This window comes from Eurosta solidaginis, chromosome 4 (genome assembly GCF_040869045.1).
Source record: "Eurosta solidaginis isolate ZX-2024a chromosome 4, ASM4086904v1, whole genome shotgun sequence".
In the NCBI taxonomy this organism is placed as follows: Eukaryota; Metazoa; Arthropoda; class Insecta; order Diptera; family Tephritidae; genus Eurosta; species Eurosta solidaginis.
This window is the reverse complement of record NC_090322.1, coordinates 277,899,892-277,915,916: the sequence shown is the minus strand read 5'-3', so window position 1 is coordinate 277,915,916 and position 16,025 is coordinate 277,899,892. Positions and strand designations below refer to the sequence as shown.

Genomic DNA, 16,025 nt, shown 5'->3' with positions numbered 1-16,025 from the left:
GTATAACCTCTAAGATTTGTCGAGTTTTCGCGAATTTTGCACAAATTTTTAAAATAAAATTTAAAGCTTCTGGGTTATTGAAGCGAAAATTGCTGGAAATTGGAAAAATACCTAGATGTACGCATATGCTCGTTAGGGTATGTCGATATGATTATAGTGTCATAACTTGTTTGTTAGGTTTTACGAAAAAAATTTATATAACAATAAATTATGGAAAAAGATCACAGAATACGAAAATGTACATTTAAAGTCCCAAGTCCCAATTTCTCAATTTCGGTCCACTGTGCGCCGGGTCCACCCTTCTGCGCTGGTGGACTTCGGCCACGCTTTTAAAAAATTACCCTGGCCGGTCCACCAATGGGCTGGGATCAAAATTAAATCCGAGATTTACTGCTTTGTTTTTTTTTTTTTTTTGTTGAAATATTTTGACTTAATCTGCATTTTTTGCTTTGAAATCTTTTTTACAATAAAATTGTATCATAGTTATTTTAATGATAAAATATAGCATTCCTATGTATGACCAAATTTCAGAGAACAAAAGCAGTACGTAATATTTATTTAATATTGCTTTTTTTTTTTTTTTGCTTTAAAAAACTACTTTTTGGTTGGGAGATTCAAGATATTCGAATCATAAAACAAATTTTTAAACTTGTTTCATCTTTGAATTTGAATTTTTAATGCTTAAATTTCTTATTTATAAATGTTATAATCTACCATTTTCATAGTAGTTCATGTATCTGTTCTCTAATTGTAGTTATTATTAATCATTAATATTGTGTTTCCATTTTGTATCTCAAATAAAAGCACAGTCTCGCCCTAATATCAGAGCCCTACTCACTGGCGATAATCGCATCATCTTAGGCGATTTCAATGCCCATCACGATCTATGGCATTCAAACTTTCAGGAGGACAGCAGGGGTGAGATGTTGGCGGATGAAATACAATACAATCTGCAATCTGCATAAACGGAGACGCCCCCACTCGTATGGTAGGAAGCTGTCACAGTTCGCCAGATATATCAATCTTGAGCGCAGGACTCGTAAACTGCGTCAACTGGCAGCCGATGGTAACATTGGCATCCGACCACCTGCCTATACTTATTTCGCTCGAGCGTACCGCCGACTTCATCGTCACCGAAAAACGCACTTTCATAAACTTTAAAAAAGGAAAGTAGGATGAGTACAAATCCTTTACAGACACCTGCTTTGCTGCCCTCCCTATCCCGACTGATGCTCGCCAATGGGAGCGTGCTTTCCGCAAGGTCATTGAATCTGCTTCCGTTCGCTTTATTCCCGCCGGAAGAATTCCCGAAATTCGGCCTCATTTTGCGGCGGAGGCCGCAAATTTAGCGAGAAAACGTGACCTTATAAGACAACTCGATCGCGGCGACCCCCAAATAAGGAAATAAACCAACGCATCAGATTGCTTGTGGATGAACACAAGCGGGCGAAATGGGAGGAGCACCAAGCGGTTGTAACCTCTCTGCCGGTGTAGGTAAACTTTGGTCCACCGTAAAGTCCATATCGAATCCGTCTAGGCACAATGACAAAGTTTCCATCGCCTTTGGCGACAAAGTGCTGTCGGATGCGAAAAAATGCGCGAGCGCTTTTTGCCGACAATATATAATGCATTCTACGGTCGACAAAGATAGACGGAGGGCCAACAGACGCGCACATAAACATAAATTCAGCGCGTAACCCAATTACCATCACCGCCAAAGAGGTTGAGGATGCCATCGCTCATGCTATACCTTCTAAAGCTGTGGCCCAGACGGCATAGCCATGCCGATGCTTAAAAGCCTGGGTAAAGAGGGATTCAAATATTTAGCACGTCTTCAACCTGTCACTGTCCACCTTTGTCATTCCCGAAAAATGGAAAATGACCAAGGTGGTCCCGCTACTAAAGCCTTGGGAACCAGCTAACATAGGAGATTCATATCGCCCGATATTTTTCCTATCGCCAGTAGCCAAGACACTTGAAGCCATTTTGCTCCCCTATTTCAAAGCAAATTTGCAACTAGCCTGTCATCAGCATGGCTTTAGAAAACTTCATAGCACAACCACCGAGCTAAATGCCATTAGCACCCAAATAAATTGCGGTTCAAATCAAAACCCCCACCACCGAACAGTACTCGTTGCGCTAGACCTATCGAAAGCTTTTTATACGGCCAACCATGGCACGTTACTGCAAGAGTCTTAAAAGGTGGACTGTAAATTATCTGGGTGGTAGGCAGGCATCGGTTCAATTTAGAAACGCAACATCAAAACCAAGAAGAATTAAACAAGGGGTGCCACAGGGTGATGTCCTATCCCCACTTTTGTTTAACTTCTACATTTCAAAGCTACCTTCGCCACCACAAGGAGTTACTATCGTTTCCTACGCCGATGACTGCACAATAATGGCCACAGGCCCAGGACCACAGATCGATGAGCTTTGCAACAAAATAAACAGCTACCTCCCTGATCTCTCCAGTTTTTTTACCTCGCGAAACATGACATTAATACCGACTAAATCATCGGCGACCTTATTTACAACATGGACGTTCCAAATGTCGACCATTATGAACATCCACGTCAATGGCACTACCCTGCCGACTGTCTTACACCCCAAAATCTTGGCTGTGACGTTCGATCAAGATCTACATTTTAGCGAGCATGCAGCCGCAATTGTACCGAAAATCCAGAGCCGCAATAAAATCTTCAAATCTCTTGCTGGCAGTACTCATTACCACTTACAAAGCAATTGGCCAGCCGATTGCATGCTACGCGTCCCCGATATGGTCGCCAAGCCTAAATACTACTCACTGGAAAAAACTACAAGCCTGCGAAAATATTGAGGCGAGAATACTCCCCATAAGAAAGAGAAATGAAATGCTAACCAAACAATTTATGTTGAATACCCAGAAACCTGTGCATCCCAACAGACATCTGACTGATGAGCCAACACCGCCTAGGGGCTTAAGGAGTAATCTCCGTAAGCATTATGAGGAAATACGGCACCTGAGAACTCAACCGTATGAAGCCAAAATATACAAGCAGGTCCTTAGTGAACTCCACAAATAGGCGTCGGACTGCTATGCCAGGAATTGCCCGGTGAATCCTGTACTCAAAGAACAAAACCCTAAACTTGCAGAAGAGGAACGCACACTCCCTAGGGAAACGCGAGTCACTCTAGCTCAAATTCGATCTGGATACTGTAACAGGTTAAACTCTTACCTATCGAGAATCAACCCCGACATACTAAACATATGTCCTGCTTGTAACGTGCCCAAATGACACCACCCATCTCTTCAACTGTATTGTGGCACCAACGCCTCTAACACCCCTCTCATTATGGTCCACATATTCGAGAAAATGGTATCGAAATTGCAAATTTGGGGTAATATTACTTGTTTCCTTTGATGCCTATACTTAGAGGAATAAATAAGCTGTACATATGTAAGGCTACAAAAATATCACAAAAATGTGATGTAACTGTAACACCAAATGTTTTGAGTGTTCTAGTTCTTAATTTTTTGATTTTAATAAACTTAATTAAATTAACAATTAATAAAACCTAAAGTGAGTTTGTAATTTTTCTTAAGTAACTTAATGTAATTTTGTGGTCTCTGATATGCCGAGCCCCATTTTCGGGGCGATCATATGGCAAAAGATATACTCCTAAATCACATAACCATTGTTATCTCAAAGTAGACTAGTATTTTTTAATTTAATGGTGTGCTCAATTTTACTTAAGATTTTTAAGAATCAATGAGCTTAACACCGGTAAATAAAATGGGATAAAACTGAAATAAGCAAAAATAAGCAAATACATCAGAATAGCCCAATAGCTAAGCGATTGTGATTTCAGCGGTTCGACCGTGGTTTGAGCCCCGGTGAAATCTGTTGAAATAATTAAAAACATTACGAAATTGACGTGGCGGTTTTTCAAAATAGTACCATCGCAATATGCCAACAAAAAGCATTCACTAAAGTAGATGTTCTCGGGAATTTTTCAACAATGAAATATGTTCCACCCGTGACAAGTGTGCAAAAACATTTTTTAGAAATAAATAGGCATTGCTAATACGCTATATAATCCTAATAGAGATATCAACTAATTAGGTCCAGTAGAATTTTTTATCAAAATATGACATCCATGAAGCTGGTTTTTTCATGGCCCTTGAATCTGTGTCAAAGCCTTAGAAAGTAAAATTTCTTATAATTGTCCGTAGCTCAAATTCATTTAGCCCATGAAATGATTCCATGACGTAAACCATATTCTGAAGCTTTGGAATACTTTACTTTCTATTTACAAGTTTATTAAATGCTTTTAATTCTAACATGTCCCACCCGTGACAAAAGCTGTCCCACCCATGACACTTATATTTTAGATTTTAGCAATGAAACCATATAAGAAAAATTGATTAGTTTTACGAAATTTGGTCTCCCAAATTTTCGTTTTTCTAAATTATTTCCACAAAACAAGCTACTTTTACTTATATGTATATATTCGCAGACTTTATAATACATAACTTTGCTAATGGATTGCGTCTATTTTTGGTCCCACCCGTGACATATGCATTGCATATATATACAAAGATATTGTAACTTTTTTACATAACAGTAACAGTTGAACGTTACGTGTCTCAACATATATATTAGAATCACAAATCTCCAGCTGGTTTTATTAGAATGCTTCAACAAAGATGAAATATTACCTACGGCTGTCCCACCCGTGACGATGGAACATCTCTAGTATTGTTTAGCTTGTTTGATCTTTGATTTAATCAATTCAATTCATTTATTACATTCGTAAATTTCATCAGTTTGAGACGCATTCATAATAATTTCTCTTAAATTATTGTGTTTTTATTATGATGGGAAAACTAAAAGGAAATAAATATGTATACCGGCTGATATTATAGCTATTTCGACCCTGCCAAAGATCTGGTCAGATATCTTTGTATTTTTAAATAAGAAATTATATTCTCCTCGAGTGAAATTCGAACTCCAGTCGCCAAATTTCTAATACCGCATGCCTACCATTAGGCTATCACTGCGTCTGTTTGTATGTTTGTTTAAGAAAGTTGGGTGTAGTGCCGTGAACCTGTCAGGGACGTTGAAACAAAATAGCGCCAGATTTCCTGTTGCAAACTATTTATTTCTGTTAAAGTAAATAAGCAATTTTAATACATTACAAAGTTATATCAGATGTAGTTTACTCACCACATTTTGCACCCTTCCCAATTACATTTCACGACACTAATGATTTCAGTGATGTGAAACCACAATAAGAAAGCGCGCAAAAGACGATAAGTTAATCGAAAGTGTACAAAATTTGATCGATTACAAATGGTGAATTTGAGATGGGCGTTTTGTCACATCCCCACCCCCGTGAACGACTAGGGTTCACCAGGAACCACGTCCAAAACGGCCAGTTTTGATGTTGGGGGCCGAAGTACTCCCATTTTAGTTCTGACGTCTGCTCTTCTTACCTCGCCATCTGCACCACTATAAACCTTTTCCACTACCCCACGGCACCATTGTCGCCTCGAGAAAACCAGATCGCCCACTGTAGGGTTATATTTATATTCAACTTTAAATGTACCTACTTTAAATAAATTGAATTTTTTTGTTCTTGTTAATTTTTATTTTTCAATTGTAAAATATTGTCTTTCAAAAATTTTCATTCGGTTGAAATATTTAAAAACGTTTTGTAACATACTTTTAGGAGCGGTTAAATAAAAATATTTTATAAAAGTAAATAGTGCTTATTATTAAATAGTGATTTATATATTAAATACCACATTGGCGATCTAGCCAGCCAAACATAAAAACCGTCCAAAAAACAACGAATCAAATTTTAATTCTTTTATATATTATGCGAGTGGAAACCATATTGACTTCCGAAAACGATACCATAGTTCTGTTTACTATATCCAACTTATTACGTTTTTATCAGCAAATTCTTAAACAAATTGTTAAAGGTGGTGCACTTGAACAAACTTTAATTGATTTACAAAAGACCAGCGAAGAGATTTATTAAAATTCACTTTCAAATAAAGTGCGTAACATCTTGCAACGTCCAGCTCTAACTCGCTAAAAGTTTTGTAATTCGTACCTTTAAACTAGTGTGAAGTGTCCTCACTACTCGAAGAATTATCTGAAAAACAAGTTGAAAATATATACCAAATATATCGTGAACATCACAAGAGCCCTCTCTAACGCGTATTTGACGTAGACGTGGTGGTCCAAAAACTAGATTCACTTCTATAAAATTAGTTTATTTTCAACTGCACGACGTCGTCTTCGTCGTATTTTTGGATTGTCATTATTTCAGGCGTTACCGCTGCATCATTAACATCAACCTTTCAATCAAACATTGTCTAATTTCATCAATCAATTTTAAAGCCATTGCACAATACATTGTCCAATTTCATCAATCAATTTTAAAGCCATTGCACAATACATTGTCTAAATTCATCAATCAATTGTAAAACCATTGCGACAAATATTTGGTGAGCTGTATCTAGTATTAATATTATTTATATGTATCTGTATATGTATCAAAATAGATTAATAATTTGGGTTTTGTAAACGCTCCTTTCCGGACATTTTTATTTCTTCCTATAATATAATTTTTGTAGTTATTTCTATTAACAATGTTTCATTCACCATCAAATAATATACGTACATCTACACCACGAAATCAAATAAACGATTCACTTATTGATTTGGATAATGAAAATTATCAAAATGATTTACCAAATCCATGTATGAATCAAAATAATGAAATTTTTGCTACATCAGCAGCATGAAGCATGGTTCATCCATGCTGAAATGCAATTTAGTCGAAAGAACATTACTCAGGAAGGGACAAAATATGAATATGTCATAACTGCACTTCCACAGGATGTAATTATGACAATTCTTGTTTTTATTCAAAATCCTCCTGAAAATGACAAATTTTCTGCATTAAAGAAAATTTTAATTGAACGGCACTCATTAAGTGAGAATGCCAAATTAGATCGAGTGTTATCCGATTCAGAAATGGGAGATCGTAAACCTTCTGAGTTTTATCGGTCTCTAGCGCTACTCTCTGGAAACAATTTTAGCAAAGAAATTCTTAAAAAGCTTTGGATAAGGAAGTTGCCCAAAAATTTGAGTATTATTCTTACTAGTTCGAATTTGAATGAAATAAGTGAATTAGTTAAATTAGCCAATAATATTTGGGAAGTTTATAATAAAAATGAAATAGCCTCAGTTAGTAATTTTCCAAATTCTAAAAGCGAAAATGCAATTATTTCAAATTTGGTTCAAACAACTAACATGATGTGCAAAAATTTTGAAAAATTGTCATTAGAGATCAGTGAAATTAAAAATCAGATGAGTCAAAATTATTCAAGGTCCCGATCTTTTAGTAGGAATCGTTTTAGAAGTCCTTCTAGATATCGATCTAAGTCTCGTGACAACCCAAATTGGCTCTGTAGGTATCATTATAAGTTTGGTAATCAGGCTTTGAAGTGCGAACAACCATGCGCTTTTAAAAATAATAGTTCGTCAAACTAAAGTTATCCGTTGTTACGGCGACAAACAACGGACATTTAGACACCTGTACACGTCGCTTATTTATTTTTGATAAAACAAACAAACTTAATTTTTTAATAGATAGTGGAGCAGAAATTTCAGTGCTTCCGGTTTCAAAATCTTCAAGTTCAAAAAAGTCATCAGATATTATTTTAACTGCAGCTAACGGTTCAACGATTTCGACATACGGTAAAAAACTTTTAAATATTAATTTAGGACTGCGTCGCGAATTTCCGTTCACGTTTTTAATAGCGGATATAGCTAAACCAATTATCGGTGCTGATTTTTTGTGTAAATATGGTCTCTTAGTTGATGTTAAACGCAAATGTTTAGTAGATCCGATAACAAGTCTTTCAGTTAACACAATTTCAAGTGTTTGTAATGTTTCGATACCAAAAGTTTTCGCTGTTGATAACAAATTTACAAAGTTACTAAAAGAATTTCCTTCTTTATTTTCTGAACCAGATTATTCACAACCAGTTAGACATACAACAGTTCACAGATTAGTCACTGAAGGAAATTTGCCATTTTCTAAACCAAGACGTTTAGACCCCATTAAATTCAAAGTAGCTAAAACTGAATTCGATTTTTTAGTAAAGACAGGGATATGTAGACCTTCTAATTCAGCAGTAGCATCTCCTTTACATCTTGTACCCAAGGAGTTAAATGACTGGCGTCCTTGTGGAGATTTTAGAAGATTAAATGTCGTAACAGTTCCTGATCGTTATCCTTTGCCCCATGTTCATGACTTCAACATGAATCTAAGAAATAAGAAAATATTTTCAAAATTAGATTTGGTAAGAGCTTATCACCAAATTCCAATGGCAGAAGAGGATATCTATAAAACTGCAATCACTACGCCTTTTGGCATGTTTGAATTTGTACGAATGCCTTTCGGGCTTAGGAACTCCGCGCAAACTTTTCAACGATTTATTAATGAAGTAGTTAGTGATTTAGACTTTGTTTTTACATATATTGATGATCTCTTAGTGGCAAGCGAAAATGAGGAACAACATTTCAAAGATCTTCGCGTACTATTTCAGCGCCTAACGGAGTACGGTTTAAATATAAAACCAAGTAAATGTACTTTTGGCGTAACAAATGTTGACTTTTTAGGACATAATATTTCTGAAACGGGAATTAGACCCTCAGAAGAAAAAGTTTTAGCCATTCGAAATTTTGATCGTCCAAAATCTATTAAGCAGGCACAAAAATTTATTGGTATGGTTAATTATTACCATCTATATATACCAAAATTAGCAGAGTTTACGACAGTTATCTATGATTTAATTAATAGAACAAATAAGAAGCGAGACAAGATTTTAATTTGGGACGATACATCTAATAAAGCTTTCGAATGCTTTAAAGAAAAGTTTGCATCTGCGATATTGTTAAATCATTTTAACAAAGATGCAAAACTTTCTTTAAATGTAGATGCATCCAATACGGCAATAGGTGGTGTCATACATCAAACGTTTAATAATAAGTCAGAACCACTTGCATTCTTTTTGTATTCTTGTATTTGCTTTAAATTCAAAAACATAACGCAGTCCAAGACAGACTAGACATATGGAATTCATTGCTCAGTTTACGAATGACATTAGGTATATTAAAGGACAAGAAAATGTTGTAGCTGATACATTATCTCGTGCGTTTGAAGTAGAAGCGATTAATAATTCGGACATTAATTTAAAAATTTTACAAAGTGAACAACAACAAGACAGTGAATTAAGCAAACTTACCTCAGAGCAAACATTTTTAAATTTGAAACTAATAAAAATTCCTGTTCTTAACTTTAATATATGGTGCGAAGTGTCAGGAGAAAATCCTAGGCCTTTCATTCCAAACAATTTAAGAAAAATAATATTTGATATGTTACATGGGATTTCACATCCTGGTAGTAGAGCTACACGTCGTTTGATAGTTAAGAAATATTTTTGGCCTAAAATGAATAAAGATATTAATACTTGGTCTAAAGAATGTATAAGTTGTCAAAAATCGAAAGTACATCGTCATACAAAATCTCCAGTTATGAAAATTCCAATTCCAAAATCTAGATTTGAACACATTCACTTAGATATTGTTGGACCCTTACTTGTTTCAAAAGGATATCGTTACATATTAACTATAATTGATAAATTTACACGTTGGCCAGAGGCATTCGCACTAAGAGATATTTCTGCAGTTACGGTTGTAAATAAATTTATTAAAGAATATATTTCACGTTTTGGAGTTCCATTAGAAATAACAACAGATCAGGGATCTCAATTTACTTCAAACTTGTTTTCAGAATTAACGAAACTTCTTGGAAGTCATCAAAAAACAACTTCTCCTTATCATCCCCAAGCTAATGGAATGATAGAACGTTTTCATAGACAGCTTAAATCTTCAATAATGGCTAGGAATGGATCCAGAGATTGGTATGAAGAGTTACCAATAGTACTTATGGGTTTGCGATCGATTTTTAAAGAAGATATTTCAGCAACACCGGCTGAAATGGTTTATGGACAAAATTTAAGATTACCTGGTGAATTATTTGTTTCAACTACAGAGAATATAACTTCAACGGATGTTTTAAGTAGTTTGCGTGAACATTTTCAAAATTTTAAATCAAATTTGGAACATCATCAAAATTCTAGTGGTATTTTTGTTCCAAAAGATTTAAAAGATTGTCATTTTGTTTTTGTACGTATAATAAACAAACATTCCTTGCAACATCCGTATGAAGGTCCTTATAGAGTTATTGAAAAAGATATTAAAAAATTTAAAATTGAAATAAACAATGAAATTAAATCTATTCCTATTGATCGTTTAAAACCAGCAATGATCGATAAAATACAGATACCTAACACAAAAACAAAAAAGAAAGTTACTTTTAATTTATTTAACATTAAATCTCCGGAAGTGGGAGTATTGTAGGGTTATATTTATATTCAACTTTAAATGTACCTACTTTAAATAAATTGAATTTTTTTGTTCTTGTTAATTTTTATTTTTCAATTGTAAAATATTGTCTTTCAAAAATTTTCATTCGGTTGAAATATTTAAAAACGTTTTGTAACATACTTTTAGGAGCGGTTAAATAAAAATATTTTATAAAAATAAATAGTGCTTATTATTAAATAGTGATTTATATATTAAATACCACACCCACACTCAACGCTTTCGACGGTGCACACCATTTAGCTCGCCTCGTCATTGTTGGTAGAAACTCCACCACCCAACGCTTCCAAAGTCGATCACGCAACTGTCTTGCTATCCGCCATTGTTTCCGCAGCGCGCACGCCTTCTCCTCGAGCTGTCATATGCTCGGTGTTTGCGCCGAATTCGCGGACCCCAACAAAAAATGATTGGGTGTAAGGGGCTCCTCTTGATCCGGTGAAATCGGCAAATGCGTAAGAGGTCGCTTCTATCACCACGCTTTGCAGGGTATGTTCCCAAGGAGCTACTTCCTTCAGCATGTGGTTCAGCACGCGCTTGACGCATCGCACCATACGCTCCCATATTCCGCCTTCCGCCGGGTTGTGGGGGCAATTAAAAACCCATTGAATGCCCTTCGATGACAATTCGTCGCCCACACGCCCGCAATGGAATACCTCGACGAACCGCTTTGCCTTCCGATCAGCGCCAACAAAGTTCTTCCCGTTATCGCTCCTCATCCTCACTGGAACACCGCGTCGGTTAATGAAGTTCCTGATCGCTAGGATGCACGAATCAGTGGACAAATCGTGGGCTATTTCCAGATGAATTGCGCGGACTGAGAGGCAGGTGAAGAGTGCGACCCATCGCTTTTCCGTGCGTCTCCCAATCGTCACCATTATTGGGCCGAAGTAGTCCAATCCAGTGTAGCTGAAAGGCCTGACATATGGAGTCACTCGATCCTCGGGCAACCGGCCCATGATTGGCGTCACTGGTTGGCTTCGAGCAATCTTATATTCAGCGCAGCTGCTTATCACCCTTCGCAAAACTTGTCTTATATTGGCAACCAAAAATTTCTGCCTCACTTCTCCAATTGTTGCTTCTGTGTTCTGGTGTTTCATCTAACGGTGATAATAAGATACCATCAGCAAGGTAACGCGATGTTTCGGTGGCAGCTCAATTGGAAGTATGGCATCGGGTGGTAACCATCTGGCAGCTTGGATCCTACCACCTACCCTCATAACTGAATTCGTATCCAAGTATGGCAATAAATCGCGTATTGGACTCTCACGTGACACTGCTTGGTTATCTTGTAGTTTCAGCTCCATAGCGTAATCTGCAAGTTGAGCTTGCCGACAAAGATAGGCTTCAGCTATATTTAGTTCATTCGAGGTTAATCCAAAATGGCCATCACCAGAACTTCTACCCGCGTGCGATCTATAAATCTGAACACCCAAGCTGTAGCTCTCTTCAGTCTAATATACGTCGAAAATCCATTAAAATCAATTAAATTGTTGCTGCTTGTTAGGAGAACAGGACTCACGCGAATTTCTTCATCAACTTCATGCTGGCTATTGATAACTGCTGGCTTATGAGGCCAATGGGAGTTGGGCATGGACAGGAACTTTGGCCCTGAGAACCAGCGCGTTGAAGGATTCATGTCGATAGCACCACTTCGACGCGTCGCAGCGTCGTCTACGTTCTCGTTGGTCACTCGCCAGGGTTGTCGAGAGGATCTCCGCTTTCCGATGCACCATAAAGGGTTTTTATTGGCGATGCTTGGAATATATCCAGTTGATGACCGTTGTTGAGTCACTCCAAAGAATGCGCCAGGAGACTGCGATTTTATGTTCGTCGAGGACAGTTTGTGATAAACGCGCTCCCAGTACTGCTGCATGAAGTTCAAGTCTCGGTACCGTCATAAGTTTCATGGGAGCGCATTTTGATTTCGCGCACACAAGCGAAACGCTTACAGTTCCATCTGAAGTGACGTACCTCCAATAGCATACCGCCGTAAAGGCCTCCTCGCTGGCGTCGACAAAAACATGCAGCTGCAACTGCTTTGGCATTCCTTTGCTGAAATAAAAACGTGGAAATTTAACATCGCCCGTTCTGCGTACCTCTTTTTACCAGTTCCTCCAAGCCATGGTAACATCATCAGGTAGGGGCTCGTCTTCAAACAATCTTGCGCTGCCATATTTCGCGCATAATCAACTTAGCTCCAATTACCAAATGACTTAAAAATCCCAAAGGATCAAAGATGGACATAACGTCGCTAAATACTTCACGTTTCGTTGGTGGCCTGCTACCGCTGATGACTTCTGCCTCCAATCTTGGGAATCTCAACTCATACTTGAACGAGTCATCTTTCGGCTGCCAAAACAATCCAAGCACTTTTTCGGTGGACGGACTATTGGTATTGAAGCACCTACTCTTAACGCTGTCAGCTTGCCCATCGCTGCCTAATTCTTCCAACACGGGAATCGAATTGGATATATACCCTCGCATTTGGAATCCAGCTGCCTTGTGTATTTCGGCAACTTGCTTGGCTACGCTTATTGCCTGCTCCACGATTCGAAGCTGTCCACAAAATCGTCCACATAGTGATGCTTTACTATAGACTCCACCGCACGAGGAAATTGACTAGCATATTCTAACGCATTCATCGTTTTTACAAATTGAGTTGCACATGGCGAGCACGCTGCCCATAATGTCATGACTTGCATTTCGTAAACGCTCGGTTGATCCGTGTCATCCTCTCTCCATAGAAACCTCTGCGCGCATCTGTCTTCGGGCCGAACGTAAATTTGATGATACATCTCTGCTATGTCGCCACATACGCCAACTGATCCATTGCGAAAATTGAAAAGCACTGAAGGCATAGGCTGATACTCTTGCGGGCCTTTAAGCAAACACGAGTTGAGAGAGACTCCTCCTACAGAAGCGGCAACATCAAACACCAGTCGCAATTTCCCGGATTTATTAGGATTCACTACAGCGAAATGCGGCAGATACCACAACTTCTCATTCCTCGTTTCACGTTCAACAGGCGTCAGTTTTCTAGCGTAACCTTTCTCAATGTAGTTGTGTATGATTTGTTTATATTGCGTAAATATGGAAAATATGGTCCTTCTTAAATTTGCGCCCCATTCCAAACAATCTGTTCTTGGCCATGAGATAGCTATCAGGCAATTTGATGCAATCGCCCTTCCAAAGGAGACCAGTTTGGAATTTACCATTTACCCTTACAGTCGTTTGCTTTAGTATGCGTTCGGCGCGCGCATATTCATGACTTTTTAAAGCGGGAGCAGCCCGCACTCCAAAACTTTCGATATTAAAATATTCTTCGGCAAGGGCATGAAGATCAGGTACCTCCTGTACGTGTAGACACACTGGACTTGGAACAAATCTGTGGTCAGTCGGCCCGAAAACTACCCATCCAAGCTCCGTATTGGCGGCATATGGACCTCGGTCGGCCAGATGCGTTGTGACGGATGGAAGACCTAAGTGGCAGTGATCTAGTCCTATGAGAATCATCGGAGTAGCGTTGGAAAACGGCGTTGGCATATTTGGCAAAATACGATCAGCCAAAGTACGTAAATCGTCATTACTCAGGCTTTGAACCGGCAGATTTAGATTTGGCAAAACATAAACGCGGCGCAGTCTGTGACGCTTCCTTAATCCTCTTCCGCTTATTTCCATATGAACGACCGTGGCAGTTTCTTGGGCAGGTCTACCTCCAAACCATTGCATGTTTAGATTATGTTCTTCTCCGCGGATGCCTAGTTTGTCCAGGAGGCTTCTGTCTATCATCGTGATGGACGATCCTTCATCCAGCATAGCAAACGTGTCCACCTTCTTACGGGGCCCATATAATGTCACTGGCAGTACGGGGAATAACAGTCCTTGACGATTGGTTCTATCAAGCAATGTTAAGCTCCATCAGAATTGTGGTACCTACTACTGGTGGTTCGTTTTGTGGCGTGGTGGCTACAACGTTCATAGCGCGGCTGGACTCATGTAACAGCTTATTGTGTCTCCGTTGACAGCCATCGGTCATGCACAACTTTCGGTTACGGCAATCACGAGATGAATGTCCACCTCTTAGGCACGAAAAACATAAACGACTTTGTTTTACTTGAGCCCACCTATCAGTTACGCTGGCATTTATAAATTTTTAACATACATACATTTTATGCTGGCCCTTGCAAACTGGACATTTCAGCGACTCGTGGCATGCATTACTACTTTTCGACGACTTTCATTTTGTTGCAGGGTACAAACTAGGTTCGCTAAGCCCATTGCTGAAATCGACTACGGTTGGATACGGTTTAATCGCGGCGGCATACCTAGCTCACTATATTCTTTTACTAACGGGAAGCTTGCTTATTAATTCCTCCAATAGGGTAGGGTTGGACAAATGTTGCACCCCATTGACAGAGATTTTTGGCCTTTGTTGCGAATGGTATCAGCTTTAACATATTTCAATAATGTTATTTGTTGCTAAAAAATTTACTTGTTTACCGTTATAACGGGTGCTCACGTCGTATGCTTGACGTTGATTGCTAACTATATGCGATTGAATGTTTCGAAGCTGGCTTTCTAAATCTTTTATTTTATTGAACAAAAAATTCACCTGCTGTGCTGAAATGGAGCTACCATCATTTACCAAATTGTCTGTCCCAGATATGGCGGCGATGCTGGGGGTATATACGTACGCGATGTTGCCGTTTGGCGTGGCAATAGTTGTTAACGCGTTGAAATCATGTGAACTAGTTGCACTAGCGCTAATGGCAATTGGCGGTGCGGTCGTCGTTGTGGCGGTGTTGACAATTGAAGTGACCGTGGTTGCATTGGCGGAAAACGTAACGATTTGGGTGGCGGCGGCAGTGGCTGTGGCTATTGGTAACTGAACGGCACTGGCATTAGTATGAAGAATTGATGGTCTCCCTGTTGCTGCATCGGCTGGGGCAGCGGACATGTTGTATCTTGCTGTAGGCGCGGGCTGCGTATCAGCGCTGTACGCTTTAACATATTTCAATAATGTTTTACTTTCAAGTCACGACCTTTGCACGCGTTAATACGGACTCAGATGAATACCGCTATGTCGTTACGTTATGCAAATGTAATCCAAAATTACCAAAATGCAAAAAAAGATTGCAAATTCCCAAAATGTGAAATAAAGATGTAGTGCCGTGTACCTGTCAGGGACGTTGAAACATAATAGCGTCGGATTTCCTGTTGCAAACTATTTATTTCTGTTAAAGGAAATTAGCAATTTTAATACATTACAAAGTTATATCAGATGTAATTTACTCACCGCATTTTGCGCCCTTCCTCAGGACACTAATGATTTCAATGATGTGAAACCACAAGCAGGAGTCATTGGTGCCGTATATCGTATCGCTGTAGTTATATCCCTAACGTAATCAGCTGTTTATTGTTACGACGGTAAACCAAAAACCAATTGGTTGGCTACGATACGGTTACGACTTTAGCGGCACCAATAATCGATTGCATTGATTCCCATAAGGTTGG

The 16,025-nt window shown here is 38.6% G+C and overlaps 1 long non-coding RNA gene across 1 annotated transcript; it reads right to left on the bottom strand.

Annotated features, from left to right (window-relative positions):
• Positions 1-10,536: 10,536 nt before the first annotated feature.
• On the bottom strand, positions 10,537-16,025 carry LOC137247507 (uncharacterized). The gene is made up of 2 exons (XR_010951853.1): positions 15,808-16,025; positions 10,537-15,745 (listed from the first exon to the last, which is right to left on the bottom strand). It is a non-coding gene; the product is annotated as an uncharacterized lncRNA (long non-coding RNA).